Source organism: Cryptomeria japonica, chromosome 7 (genome assembly GCF_030272615.1).
Source record: "Cryptomeria japonica chromosome 7, Sugi_1.0, whole genome shotgun sequence".
NCBI classification, from domain to species: Eukaryota; Viridiplantae; Streptophyta; class Pinopsida; order Cupressales; family Cupressaceae; genus Cryptomeria; species Cryptomeria japonica.
The window spans coordinates 818,381,720-818,398,048 of NC_081411.1; positions in this window are offsets into that span (position 1 = coordinate 818,381,720).

Here is a 16,329-nt window from a genome sequence, read left to right on the forward strand (position 1 = left end):
GTCTCACACACACCTAGACTATCAACCGATACTCTGATCAAGTATCTTCGGGTCTCAACAGGTAATCGATTATGGTAATCCTAGACTACATCAGGCATTTATCATAATGACCTAGTCTCAACGGGGCTACCATGATTCCCCACAACCATCCATCACACGCACATACTATCAATTGATCAAACCAATCAAACACAATCCAACGGACAATTACATCAATTGTCTACGTCTCAACGAGTATTTTGCTTCATATACCTTGACTTCATCGGGCAATTACATCAATTGTCTAAGTCACCATCAGGTCACTTTGATTCACTTACTCAGACTTTATCATGTCCAAGCGACCAACTGACATCAACTGTCACGCTTTGACTTGACCGGGGCAATTCAACCGATTGCACCAGATTGTCCAACCAATTTTGATCAATTGTATAGCATCAATCCAAACCCCACACTACATCTGCTATGTATCTCTTGCATGACCTCAGGGTACTCGTTGGCTTGTTGTTTCTTCATATTCACTCCATTTTCTCCCATTCTTTCATCATTAGTTCTAATTTCTTCTATTCTACCTCCCCTCCGCTTTGCATTCTTTTTCGAGAGATCGCCCGATTTTTCAAAATAAAATTCGGCCCATCTCTCAAGGGGGCATACCACCCATTAAATTTACATTTTATGGGGCATTTCTTCATACCTATTTTTCTTTCTTTGAAACGACGCGATAAACCGCACCGTCTCAAAGAGGGGCAAATGTAGTCACATAAATCTGTCCATTTAATTAAATGAATACTTAGTATTTATTTGATTATTTAACCATCAATTAATAATTAATTAAATTAATATTTAATTAATTCATCTTAACCCTATTCTCCTATTAATTAAATAAATTATTCAATTTATTTGATTTAATTCACTTAACCAAATTCAGACCATTAATTAAATAAATAAATCATATTTATTTAATTAAATCTTCTCTCACATTTAAATAAATTAATATTTATTTAAATCCCCCAAAATCCCACCTCTCACATTTAAATAAATAAATCATTTATTTAAATCACCTTTATCCTCCACCCACTTGTATTTTCCTACAAAAGCAAGTTGCACAATTATTTTGAATAAATAATTTATTTAAATCACCTTTATCCTCCACCCACTTGTATTTTCCTACAAAAACAAGTTGCACAACTATTTTAAATAAATTATTTATTTAAAATCCTATTTATCCTCACCCACTTGAAACCTTTAATGGTTTCCCTTAAAGTAGTCAAACTTGATGGCTTTAAAGTCTTCAAACTTGATGGCTTCCTTCTATAGTCTTCTTAAGACTTTAATGGTTTTCCTTAAAGTCTTCAAGCCTTTAATGGTTTCCCTCAAAGTCTTCAAGCATTTTAATGCTTTATCTTCATTTTCTCATTTAAATAAATTAATATTTATTTAAATATTTATCCAAATTCAACTTACACCATTTAATTGAAATAAATGATTTTATTTTAATTGAAAATACCAAAATTTCTCCCACTTGCATTTTCCTACAAAATCCACTTGTATGCCTAAACCCCTTCTAGATTCTTCTAAACCCTTCCTAATTAGCCTAAATCCATCCCTTAAATATTGTCACATTCCTAAGCAAATTGGAGTCACTTCTCAAAGACTCCAAAGTCTTTGAAAAGCAATTAATGCTTTGTGTGTTCAACAAATTAACCCTCAAAGTCTTGGATAACCTTTGAAAGCTTCCAACCTTCAACCACTAAATGGCTCAAAGTCTTTGATAACCATTGAAGGCTTTCAACCTTCAACCACTTAATCCCCAAAGTCTCCAATAACCATTAATGGTTAATTCAACCCTCCCACATGGTTAAAACATTTGTTTTGACTCAACCTCTACCCAACCCAAAGGTCTCATCAGGCCATTAATGCTTTGACCATGATTATCTCTTAAACATTTGCACAAAGGTTTATCCTTGGATTAACTCTTAATCCAGTGGGTAATCTTAATTTAGACTTGACCCTTGCCTTCTAGATAACCATGAGGTCTTCTCAGGCCTTTAATGCCTCCAACCTCTTCTCTCAACCCAATCCTATGTTGAAACTTGTCACCATTTTATTGGTGCCAATTGTGCACATGGATCCCCAACTTTCAATCCTAACCCTTGTTAAGATTGCTCAATCTTAACCCTTCATTTCCCTATTTCTTCTATAAATAGAACCCTTCTCCTCAAGCAAAAAAGAGAAGCATTTAGAGTATTGTTGTTATACTGGCATTAGCATAGAGCTTTTTCATAGCATCACTATCTACTCTTGCATAGTATTTGCTTATCATATTCAACCATCTTGAATCTCCATATGGCATCCATGGCTAGTGCTAAAAGCTGAGAGCTACACTCATTTGGGACTTGGAGAGGAGAGAAACAAGGGAGAAGCATCAAAAGGCATCATGGAAGCATCTTAGGGAGGCTCTTCTCCTTTCTTTTATTTTGTTAAACTTCTTTCATGCTTTTTGAAATCTCTCTTGATATGTTTGGAATGGTTTTTAGTTCTTTGTTTTGTTTTTATGGTTGAAACTAACTTATTAACATTGAACTTTGTTGTTGCCTTGTCCCCATTTCCATGACATCAGTTTGAAAGTGTCACATGAATTGAGAATCATGCAATCCTATCCCTTCACAAGCCCAATCAATCTTGACCATTCAATCAACCATTTTTCCTATAAAAGGAACCCCATCCTCAAGTAAAGGGGGGAGCACATTTTAAGCATTGTTATTCTATTAGCATACACACTTAAGTTTTTTCATAGCAATAGGAGTTTGTATTCAACCATTTCAATCCTCCATTTGGCATCCATGGCTATATGCTAAAGCTGAGAGCTACACTCATGCATTTGGATCTTGGAGAGGAGAAGAACAAGGAAGAGGTAATATTATCAAGAATAGGAGGAGGTATTAGAGTTATCTAGTTATTTATCTTCCTATTTGCTTCGTTACTAATCTTTCTTGATATGCTTTGAATGGATTTATCTTCATGCTATGCTTGTGGTTGAAAGTTTACTTGCATGATTTCATTGTGATGGTCACTAATCCTTTTTCATTGCATCAATAGTACTAATATTTATAATAATAAATTATTAAATAACAATAACATTATAATAAATATATGGGGTGACCCATGTAGTACAGTGTTTAAAACACTTGCTTGGTGAAACTGCCACCAAGGTTCAAATCCTTGCTAAGCCACTAGGCTTGTAGGCTTGGTATTTTCGTTGGTTGGAATGCTTGTAGATTTGAACAACTTTTATTTCGGCAACTTAAAAACCGATTAAAAAACAAACATAATAATAAATATAAAAAATCATACAATAATATTATAATATAATAATTAAAATACAATATTATAAGAATCCTAATGTTTCTATATAACTCTAACTCTAACTTAATCTTAAATCTAATCATATCTCTAAATGAACTTTAACATAATTAACCTAAGCCTAACCTAACACCAACTTTAAACATACCTCTAACTTAACCATAATCCAAATAATATATTATTTAGTAAAATTATTTTTATAGTTAGTATAGGGTTATTCTCATGTAATTTAATATTATATTACTTACAAATGAAATAGAATTAGATAATATTATAATATATCTTATTATTTCTAATACAATCTCATTTCTCAAAATCAAAATCAAATTACAATTATAATTCAAATGACATTGACTATTTCTATTTTTTAATTATATAAATCAAATTAATTAATTCAAATAAACAAATATAATTACATAAAATTAAAATCTGCGAGGTATTATAATTCAAATGACATTGCATCAATCAAATTAATTAATTCAAACAACCAAATATAATTTACGCTATGAAGTGAACGACCTGTTTTTTTCATCTAATGGTTTGCAGTAGTTGGAAAGGGAAGCAAGACGATTGAAACAGTCTTAGTCGTCCATACTTTCATAAACGTTTTCACTGGGAGAGGTGCATTGGTGTCTTGCGTAAAAAAGTGGAATGACGAAACAACAGTCGAACTCCTGTCCTGAGACTTATGTATCTGAAAGTCACTCTTTTATAAATTACTTAGTTTTGATAAGTGAGAATGTTAATTTTCGCTAATCTTCTCGATGAAATTATAGAGAATTGCTTAGCATGAGTAACATACAAATCACACCACAATCTCATAAGTGTGTCCAAAAGCTGGAGATCTCTTATTAAGAGCCCCCACTTTTATGCTCCAGTCCTTTCCTCTCCAACCTCAAAAGTCATCTAACTAGAAAAAGGCTACAGTCGTTTACAGAATCACGGTGTACGACCCAGTGCAGGGAGAGTAACCTGAATTGGGTGACTCAGTTCCACTCTTCAGTCGATGCATTTCATTTTGTATATTGAGTCTTGCTTCTCTTTTACAGACGTACTTCCAATTGCATAGTTTCTCCTTTTTTACTTTTGCTCTTCATGCGCTGCCTCGTAACGTTGCCTAGGGTTTATGCCTTGTGCCTTTGTTTGTTAGAGTAAGAACAATAATTCACTATCACTTATTCATTTGCTTGGAAGAAAAATCATCATGCGCAGGTTATGGTATATGCCAAACTTGGATGTAAATCGTAACACACTTGCTATTGTACTCCCGCTTTTCTCCTTGTTGCACAAATATTTATTATTTGATTCTATGTTTAGTTTATAAATTTTTTATATTATAATTATATTTATTACTATTATATATTATAATTTATTTTATTATTCTACATTATATATTGTATGTCACATTTATTTATAATTATAAATAAAATACTATTTAACATAAATTGTTTTCCATTTAAATTTCTATTTTCAAGTAAGGATTTGTACATTTCTAATGGATTCACATTCCTTACTAGGATATCATTTTTTTCTTCAATCAATTTATACTTACATACATCATTTTATCTCTCTACTCTCGACACTATTTCTCTTTTGTCCATTTTGTCTACCTATCTCTCTGCCTCTCTCACCATATTCTCTCTCTCTCCCCCCCTCTCTCTCTATCTCTCCCCATCCCTTTCTCCCTCCCTACCCCCCATCCATAGATCTCTATCTCTACCCCTCTCCTTTTTTGTTCCCATATACCTCTTATCTCTCTCTGCTTGTCTATCTCTATATCTATCTCTATATCCCTCTCTTCTTACCCCCTCTCTCTATATACCCTTGTATCTTTATCTATCTATCACTCTTTTTAATCATGTATATCTCTTTATATTCTATCTCGATCTATTTCTCTCCCTCTTCCTCATTCTCTCTATCTTCATCTTTACCTCTAAGTTCCTTTCTCTTCTCTCATTCTCCTTCTTTAAATATTTAGCCATCTCTCCCTCCCTACCTACATCTCTCCCTCTTTCCCCCCTCTTCTTTCTTTCTATCTCTCTACCTCTACCTCTCTCTCTCTATCCCTCCCTCTCCCCTCCCTTTCCCTCTTCTCTATATTTCTCAATCTCTTCATATTTAACTCTCTTTATATCTCTCTATCTATAGTACCACTCCCTAAGCCATCTTGCTCTTTTGAACAACAATAGATCTCTTGGATATAGCTTAGACTATTTTGTGATGTTTTGAGTAGATGCTTATGGATTTATCTTGTGATTTAGATGCTTCAATAAGGGTATTAGACGTAATATACCATGCTTGACATCATGATTACTTGAGACGATGATATTCCTATATTAGTGTGATGATGGATTACTCTTTGAAGGTCGATATGTACATGTGTTTCATGTTTGCTTAGTTTGCTTTGATGACATTATATCATGTACTAACCCTATCTTATGATGAGGTTGATTATGATATTGTTGGATGTTTGCGAGTGTCTTCCACTACGTTCATGATAAGGAATGATGTCATATCACTCATTCGTGAGCATGATATGATGTTGTGATTTCCTTTCACCTATCTGCTATTTTATGAAATATTATTGTATATCTCATTGTATATGTATTGGTGGTGATTGTTGGAAACCAATAACACTAAGAGGGGGGGTGAATCAGTGTTATACCAGAATAGTAGATTTTAGCCTTAACAAAACATTCATGCACCAACCAATAAACCGGTATAAAAAGAATTAAAAGAAGTAAAGCAACCAATAAGCCAAACACATAAATGAGAACCGTAACGCACAAATTTATACATGGAAAACCTCAATGAGGAAAAACCATGGTGGGATTTGTGACCCACAATATCAATCCACTGGCCATATGAAGAGATATTACAATATATGATGGGTCTGCACTTGCAAGAAGGCTTACAGCCTAAAGCACACTACTCAATCACAATAGTGATGCAGAGCCCTCCTTGTAACCTGCCAAAAACCTCAAAATGTATGACACTGACCCCTTAAAACAATAATGGGATCCTATCAAGACAAGGCTCTACAACATTAGTTCAATCCTCTCACCATCTCCTAGACTCATACCTACTCAATCTTGGTTATCTTGCCCCAACACACTCTACAATACCTCCAAGGGTTCTTGACTAGTTGCATACCGGTTTTGGATCATACAAGACTCCCCAAGGTCAAACCAAGCACCGGTTGTAAGTATTCATCCCCATTCCTTAAGAAACCTTCACAATTAGGCCTATTTGCTTGTAGCCCTTTTTAGCGAGTAAAGGAACCTTAAGTTCAAACTTTCTCAAACACCTTGGAAAACAAATTATGGATTCAAATACCATTATGGAAGTTACACAATTCCCCAAAAGTAAGGGTCAAGGTCTGTGCCGGTAGGATGTTGACTGTCCTAAAGGGCTAATTAGGCCTCCATTTGTGAAGCACCTATATCCAGATGAACAAATTGGGAAATTAAAATCCCATGGGTATGTGGGGAACCATAAAACATAAGGGATTCCAGGGTTACACACCTAGAATCATCACCATTTACACACAAGGGTAACTTTTTTGTTCAAGGTCTAGGTAGCCACGTAGAGATGTCTACCTAGGGTCACTTCAAACACACCTCTCCCTTGCTCCTCTTGAAAAACAATCTTGGAATCCTAGAATAAAATGATCATAATTACCTTTCACCAAATCCCATGGGTCTCAGATTGATAAAGTGCAAGATATGGCCATGGAGGAGAAAAAACCCAAGGTAAACCCTGGTTTTCCGGGTACCTACAATAAAACTTGAATATCAGGAGCAAAACACACAACTAGAACTTAAAACCAAAGCCAAAATAAAGGTAACTCTCCACTCTAAAAAATCCACATAATTGGGAAAGGGTTCCAATCCATACAGTACCGTACCACAGACCAAAACTCCAGAATTGTAGGAAAAACTCATAATTCTATTAGTTTGTTGTCATCCAAAACTGTTCTTCATACAATCTCTCCTTGGGAATTGGATCCACAAGGTGTAAAAACCACTCCACAAATTCTCTCAACCAAAAACCAAGAGGTTAGAGCCGTTGGAGGAGTTTCAAATAAACAAAATACAAAAAGTGCATAAAAGTTGCTCATGACAACTTTTAACAACTTGTGCAAAAGTTGTCAAAATGTCATCTTTCGCCTCCTAATGCCTTGGGTCAAGTGCAAAAGTTGTCAAAATGTCATCTTTCACCTCCTAATGCCTTGGGTCAAGTCTAACCCATACTAAAACATCCTTGAAGCACTAAAACCAACACATTTGATCTCCTATTGTCCAAAAGTCCTAATTGGCTTATAGGAATGCCAAAACAGGAGTTTGGCTCACAAGATGGGGTTCTTTATTACAAACACACAATGCATGATTGAAAACCTATACAAAACATTCTAAAGTCATATTTGATACCTTATCCTCCCTTCTCAGAGTCTGACTTATCATCTTGAAGGGTTTTATGGGGTGCTCCTTCACCATACTCCTCGGAAGAAGAAATCTCAAGTCCACTTGAGATGAGAGTCTGCAGGTCTGCACCATGGTCTTTGATTTGTTGCTATGTCATCTAGACTACTTCAGAATCAGGTTATCCTTTCCAAGCCACCAAATACTCCATGTAAACTTTTCTCCTTGTTTGCTTTGCAACCTTAGTGTTTAGAACCTTATGCAACATTGGTGGTTCATGTTTGGGAATGTCATCATCTGCAATAACCTGAATTGTGTCTTCTCCTACATCAACACTACATTTATAAAGAGTTAAGTCACAAACATTAAAGATAGGTGACAAACCAATATCAGATGGTAGTTGAAGTTCATAGGCATTTGGACCACATTTCTTCAAGATTTGGTAGGGTCCAGTCTTTCTTTGCATCAGCTTTGTATATCTGCCTTTTGGAATTCTTTCCTTCTTCAAGTGAACCCACACCAAGTCTCCCAAATCAAACTGGACATCTCTCCTCTTTTTATCAATATGAGCTCTATATCTTTCTGCAGATTGTTGAAGATGAGTCTTAACTTGGTCATGGATTTCCTTTATGGCGGTAGCAAAGGTTTCTCCATCTGCACTAATGGCTTCTCCTTGAGGTTTCTCTCTCAAATCCATCACACCCCTTGGGTGGATGCCATATACAATCTGGAAAGGTGACTTACCGGTACTCCTACTCACTGTATCATTATAGGAGAATTCTTCTTGAGACAATATAGTATCCCATCTTTCTCCACGTTGTCTAGTCAAACACCTTAGCAGATTCCCTAGTGACCTGTTTACAACTTCAATTTGGCCATCCATTTGGGGATGGTAGGCTGAGTAGAAGGATAAATTTGTACCAAGATTCTTCCAAAGGGTCCTCTAGAAGTGACCAATAAATTTCCTATCCCTATCAGAGACTATAGTCAAAGGCAAACCATGTATCTAGACAATCTCCTTGAAGAACAAGTCTGCAACATAAGAAGCATCACAAGTCATTTTGCATGGCAAGAAATGTGCCATCTTACTAAACCTATCCACCACTACAAAAACACTATCATATCCTTTCCTTGTCCTAGGCAATCCTAAAACAAAATCCATACTTATGCTTTCCCATGGTCTTGAAGGTATGGGTAAAGGCTGGTATAGGCTTGCATTGGTGGACTTTCCCTTTCGCAGATCACACATGCCTCCACAAATCTCCTGACATCTGCCTATAGTTTGGGCCAAAAATAGTGTCTTGTCAAGACCAAAATGGCCTGCCATTGCTCCACAATGTTTCTCCTTAATTATATTCAATCTCATAGAGTATTTGGGTATGCATAGATGTGCACCCTTGAACAACAATCCATTTTGAATCAAAAATTCAGAATACTCAACATGAAACCGTTCATCAAATGAAGCACATACCTTATAGGCCTCTCCAAAGTCTTCATCATCCTCATACATGGCTTTCAAGGATACTATTCCAACACTCTCCAACTGGATCTGATTTACTGTTAGTACTCTTTTGCTCAAGCATCTGCCACCTTATTCTTGACTCCTTTCTTGTGCTTAAAAATGAAAGTGAAATCTTGTAGGGTCTCTACCCACTTCATGTGTCGGTGATTCAACTTTTCTTGACTATTTATAAAGCTAAGGGCCTGATTGTCTGTGAAAACTATGAATTCTTTTGGTAGCAAATAGTATCTCCACTTTTTCAAGGATTGGACTAGAGCATACATCTCTAGGTCATAGGATGAATATCTTCTCTTTGCCTCATTCAACTTCTCACTAAAGAAAGAAATAGGTCTTCCCTCTTGACTGAGCACTGCTCCAATAGCCATGTGACTAGAATCACACTCCACTTGGAAGATCTTGTTGAAATCAGGTAGGGCAAGGACCAGCTACTCAGCAAATTTTCTCTTCAATGTTTCAAAAGAGTTATCTGCTTCTTCTGTCCAACTAAACTTGCACTTTTGTCCTCCCTTGATGGTATTAAGCATAGGGGCACAAATATGGCTAAAGCCTCTTATAAACTTCCTATAGAAGGTAGCTAGACCATGAAAACTCCTAACATCATTCATTGTTCTAGGTGTAGGCCAAGACAATATGGCACTCACCTTTTCTTGATCCATTTTCAATTCACCATATGAGATTACAAATCCCAAGTAAATGATATCTTCCTACATAAGGAAACACTTTTCCAAGTTGATCATTAATTGCTCTTCATACAATCTTCTTAGGACCAGGTCTACATGTTTTAGGTGCTCTCCTTTGGTTTGACTGAAAACTAGAATGTCATCTAGGTAGACTATAACAAATTTCCCTATAAAATCCCTCAAGACTTCATTCATTAACCTCATAGAGGTACTAGGTGCATTGGATAAGCCAAAGGGCATGACTTTCCACTCATACAACCCCTCATTTATTTTAAATACATTCTTCCACTCATCTCCCGGCCTAATCCTAATCTGATGATAGCCACTATTTAAGTCAACCTTTGTAAAATACCTAGCACCCCCCAAACAATCTAATAAATCTTCAATCCTAGGCATTGGAAACCTATACCTGATAGTGATCTTTTTGATAGCTCTTCAGTAGGTGCAAATCCTCCAAGTGCTTTCCTTTTTGGGTGCCAAGACTGCAGGGACTGTACATGGGCTCAAACTTTTGCCAATCAATCCGGACTCCAACAATTCTTCAACCTGTTTTGCCATCTCAACATTTTGATCTGGTGTGAGCTTGTATGCTGCTTTATTAGGCAAGGTGGATCCAAGTATAAGGTCTATACAATGGTTTATGTCCCTCATGGGAGGTAGTGACCTTGGCATGCCATCAGAGATGACACCCTTGTATTTGTCTAGTAGTTGTTGCACTACAAGGTCAATCAACCTCACTCTGTCCTCTTTCTTGTCTTCATACCTCTCCACCTTTGTTACTATTGGACTAGGGATAAGGGCATAACAAACCATGCCTTCATCTACCATTCTCTTCATGAACTGCTTCCCTCCTAACATCAATACCTTGGCCTCCTTTTGTTTGGTTTACTCCTCATTCTCCAGCAAAGGTAGCAACTCAATCACCTTACCATCTTTGGTGATTGAATATGTATTCCTAGCACCAACATGTTGTGCCTTCAAATCAAACTGCCATGATCTCCCAAATAGGAGATGGCAAGAACCCATCTTTGCAATGTCAAACATCAACCTATCTTTATAGGTTCTAATATGGAATTCTACCCAAGCCTGCTCTTCCACAACAGCTTGTTGTCCTTGTGTGATCCATGAGACATTGTAGGGGTAAGGGTGAGGCAATCTCCTCAACTTTATCTTCTCCACCATCTCTAGAGACACAAAGTTCTCAGTTGAACCAGAATATATTAGGACCTTGCATACTTTTCCACCCGCTTTGCAAGTGGTCTTGAATAGAGATTTCCTCTATGGGGGCTCTCTATCAGAAATCTTCATAGTAGTTACCACTCTTCTGATCATCAAAGCTTCACCTCTTTCAGGGTAGCCATAGCTATCAAGGGTATTGACACTTTGGTATGTATTTTTACTTGCCACACTTTGACAGTCAGCCTCTAAAATCAAGTTACTTCTTCTTTCTCCCATAGAACTAGCAGGTTTATCCAGGCATCTATTGGCCATGTGTCCTTCTTGATTGTATTTATAACATCTAATTGGACCTCTACCTTGAGATCTCCCTCTAAATGGTGGTCTTCTTCCTCTGAAGTTACCTCTCTGATTGTATCCTCCATTGTTATTGGAACTACTCTCTCCTTTAGTGCCTTCTTGACTGGTTTCACCTTGGTTTCCAAAACCATTTCCCTTACCTCTGAAAAAACTCCTTCCACCCCTCTGTTGTCTTCCTCTTCCTTTATTATTCTGCTCTTGTCTCCTTTTGATCTTGTTTTCCACCTAGATGGCAAGTTGATGGCATCTACCAACAATATCCAGGCGAAGAAGGTTTAGTTCTTATTGAATGTTCTACCTTAATCCATTCAGGTATCGGACAACTTTCCCACTTTTTTCCTCTTTTATTTTAGACTTCATACATAGTCTTTGGAACTCCTTAGTGTATGAGTTCACATCCATCTCCTTCTACTTCAGATTTTGTCTCCTCTTATGGAGTTGTATTTCATAGTCTTGGGGTACATAGGCCTCTTTTATTAAGGCAACCATCCTCTTCCAAGAAACAACCGTGTGCTTGTTGTTATTCTCTCTTTCCTCTTGGACAAAGTTCCACCAAGTTAGGGCTGCTCACTTCAACTTGGACTTAGCAATCTTCACCTTCTGGTGTCCTAGAATGTCTTCACATTCAAAGAAACTAGACACGGAGTCTATCCAATCCACCACAACATCTGGTTCCATCTTCCTAGTGAAAGTTGGCAAATCAATCTTCTGCTCCATGGTTCTCCTCTCCATGGATTTGAGGGCATTAAGGAAGTGCCTCTGGTCAGGAGGAATCACCTCTTCCTTTGACATAGGGATCTCATCCTCATCCCCTTCTTCACCACTACCAGTGCCTCCATCTTTCTTCCCATATACTCTGCCTCTCAACCTCTCTATCTCCCTCTGCATTGCCTTGCAAGTAGTGGCCTGCTCTCTCACAATCTTTGCCAATTCCAAGTTGGTGATTAGTCCTCTAGGGACCTCTTCTTCTTGTCCCTCTGACATCTCTCAATTCTCTTATCTCCTTACCAAAGCTATTACTAGCTCTAATACCAACTGATGCAGAGCCCTCCTTGTAACCTACAAAACACCTCAAAATTTATGACACTGGCCCCTCAAAACAATAATGGGATCCTATCAAGACAAGGCGCTACAACATTAGTTCAATCCTCTCACCATCTCCTAGACTCATACCTACTCAATCTTGGTTATCTTGCCCCAACACACTCTACAATACCTCCAAGGGTTCCTGACCAATTGCATATTGGTTTTGGGTCATACAAGACTCCCCAAGGTCAGACCAAGCACCAGTTGTAAGTATTCATCCCCATTCCTTAAGAAACCTTCACAATTAGGCCTATTTGCTTGTAGCCCTTTTTAGTGGGTAAAGGAATCTTAAGTTAAAACTTTTCAAACACCTTTGCAAAAAAATTATGGATTCAAATACCCTTTTGGAGGTTACACAATTCCCCAAAAGGAAGGGTCAAGTTCTGACAAATAAAGGTCTATGCCGGTAGGATGTTGACTGTCCTAAAGGGCTAATTAGGCCTCCATTTGTGAAGCACCTATATCCAGATGAATAAACCAAAAAATTACAATCCCATGGGCATGTGGGGAACCATAAAACATAAGGGATTCTAGGGTTACATGCCTGGAATCATTCTCCTTCTTTAAATATTTAGCCATCTCTCCATCCCTACCTACATCTCTCCCTCTTTCCCCCCTCTTATTTCTTTCTATCTCTCTACCTCTACCTCTCTCTCTCTATCCCTCCCTCTCCCCTCCCTTTCCCTCTTCTCTATTTTTCTCAATCTCTTCATATTTAACGCTCTTTATATCTCTCTATCTATAGTAGCACTCCCTAAGCCATCTTGCTCTTTTGAACAACAATAGATCTCTTGGATATAGCTTAGACTATTTTGTGATGTTCTGAGTAGATGCTTATGGATTTATCTTGTGATTTAGATGCTTCAATAAGGGTATTAGACGTAATATAACATGCTTGACATCATGATTACTTGAGACGATGATATTCCTAGATTAGTGTGATGATGGATTACTCTTTGAAGGTCGATATGTACATGTGTTTCATGTTTGCTTAGTTTGATTTGATGACATTATATCATGTACTAACCCTATCTTATGATGAGGTTGATTATGATATTGTTGGATGTTTGCGAGTGTCTTCCACTACGTTCATGATAAGGAATGATGTCATATCACTCATTCGTGAGCATGATATGATGTTGTGATTTCCTTTCACCTATCTGCTATTTTATGAAATATTATTGTATATCTCATTGTATATCTATTGGTGGTGACTGTTGGAAACCAATAACACTAAGAGGGGGGGTGAATCAGTGTTATACCAGAATAGTAGATTTTAGCCTTAACAAAACATTCATGCACCAACCGATAAACCGGTATAAAAAGAATTAAAAGAAGTAAAGCAACCAATAAGCCAAACACATAAATGAGAACCATAACGCACAAATTTATACGTGGAAAACCTCAATCAGGAAAAACCATGGTGGGATTTGTGACCCACAATATCAATCCACTGGCCATATGAAGAGATATTACAATATATGATGGGCCTCCACTTGCAAGAAGGCTTACAGCCTAAAGCACACTACTCAATCACAATAGTGATGCAGAGCCCTCCTTGTAACCTGCCAAAAACCTCAAAATGTATGACACTGACCCCTTAAAACAATAATGGGATCCTATCAAGACAAGGCTCTACAACATTAGTTCAATCCTCTCACCATCTCCTAGACTCATACCTACTCAATCTTGGTTATCTTGCCCCAACACACTCTACAATACCTCCAAGGGTTCTTGAATAGTTGCATACCGGTTTTGGATCATACAAGACTCCCCAAGGTCAGACCAAGCACCGGTTATAAGTATTCATCCCCATTCCTTAAGAAACCTTCACAATTAGGCCTATTTGCTTGTAGCCCTTTTTAGCGGGTAAAGGAACCTTAAGTTCAAACTTTCTCAAACACCTTGGAAAACAAATTATGGATTCAAATACCATTATGGAAGTTACACAATTCCCCAAAAGTAAGGGTCAAGGTCTGTGCCGGTAGGATGTTGACTGTCCTAAAGGGCTAATTAGGCCTCCATTTGTGAAGCACCTATATCCAGATGAACAAACTGGGAAATTAAAGTCCCATGGGTATGTGGGGAACCATAAAACATAAGGGATTCCAGGGTTACACACCTGGAATCATCACCATTTACACACAAGGGTAACTTTTTTGTTCAAGGTCTAGGTAGCCACGTAGAGATGTCTACCTAGGGTCGCTTCAAACACACCTCTCCCTTGCTCCTCTTGAAAAACAATCTTGGAATCCTAGAATAAAATGATCATAATTACCTTTCACCAAATCCCATGGGTCTCAGATTGATAAAGTGCAAGATATGGCCATGGAGGAGAAAAAACCCAAGGTAAACCTTGGTTTTCCGGGTACCTACAATAAAACTTGAATATCAGGAGCAAAACACACAACTAGAACTTAAAACCAAAGCCAAAATAAACGTAACTCTCCACTCTAAAAAATCCACATCATTGGGAAAGGGTTCCAATCCATACAGTACCGTACCACAGACCAAAACTCCAGAATTGTAGGAAAAACTCATAATTCTATTAGTTTGTTGTCATCCAAAACTCTTCTTCATACAATCTCTCCTTGGGAATTGGATCCACAAGGTGTAAAAACCACTCCACAAATTCTCTCAACCAAAAACCAAGAGGTTAGAGCCATTGGAGGAGTTTCAAATAAACAAAATACAAAAAGTGCATAAAAGTTGCTCATGACAACTTTTAACAACTTGTGCAAAAGTTGTCAAAATGTCATCTTTCGCCTCCTAATGCCTTGGGTCAAGTGCAAAAGTTGTCAAAATGTCATCTTTCACCTCCTAATGCCTTGGGTCAAGTCTAACCCATACTAAAACATCCTTGAAGCACTAAAACCAACACATTTGATCTCCTATTGTCCAAAAGTCCTAATTGGCTTATAGGAGTGCCAAAACAGGAGTTTGGCTCACAAGATGGGGTTCTTTATTACAAAAACACAATGCATGATTGAAAACCTATACAAAACATTCTAAAGTCATATTTGATACCTTATCCTCCCTTCTCAGAGTCTGACTTATCATCTTGAAGGGTTTTATGGGGTGCTCCTTCACCATACTCCTCGGAAGAAGAAATCTCAAGTCCACTTGAGATGAGAGTCTGCAGCTCTGCACCATGGTCTTTGATTTGTTGCTCTGTCATCTAGACTACTTCAGAATCAGGTTATCCTTTCCAAGCCACCAAATACTCCATGTAAAATTTTCTCCTTGTTTGCTTTGCAACCTTAGTGTCTAGAACCTTATGCAAAATTGGTGGTTCATGTTTGGGAATGTCACCATCTGCAATAACCTGAATTGTGTCTTCTCCTACATCAACACTACATTTATAAAGAGTTAAGTCACAAACATTAAAGACAGGTGACAAACCAATATCAGATGGTAGTTGAAGTTCATAGGCATTTGGACCACATTTCTTCAAGATTTGGTAGGGTCCAATCTTTCTTTGCATCAGCTTTGTATATCTGCCTTTTGGAATTCTTTCCTTCTTCAAGTGAACCCACACCAAGTCTCCCAAATCAAACTGGACATCTCTCCTCTTTTTATCAATATGAGCTCTATATCTTTCTGCAGATTGTTGAAGATGAGTCTTAACTTGATCATGGATTTCCTTTATGGCGGTAGCAAAGGTTTCTCCATCTGCACTAATGGCTTCTCCTTGAGGTTTCTCTCTCAAATCCATCACACCCCT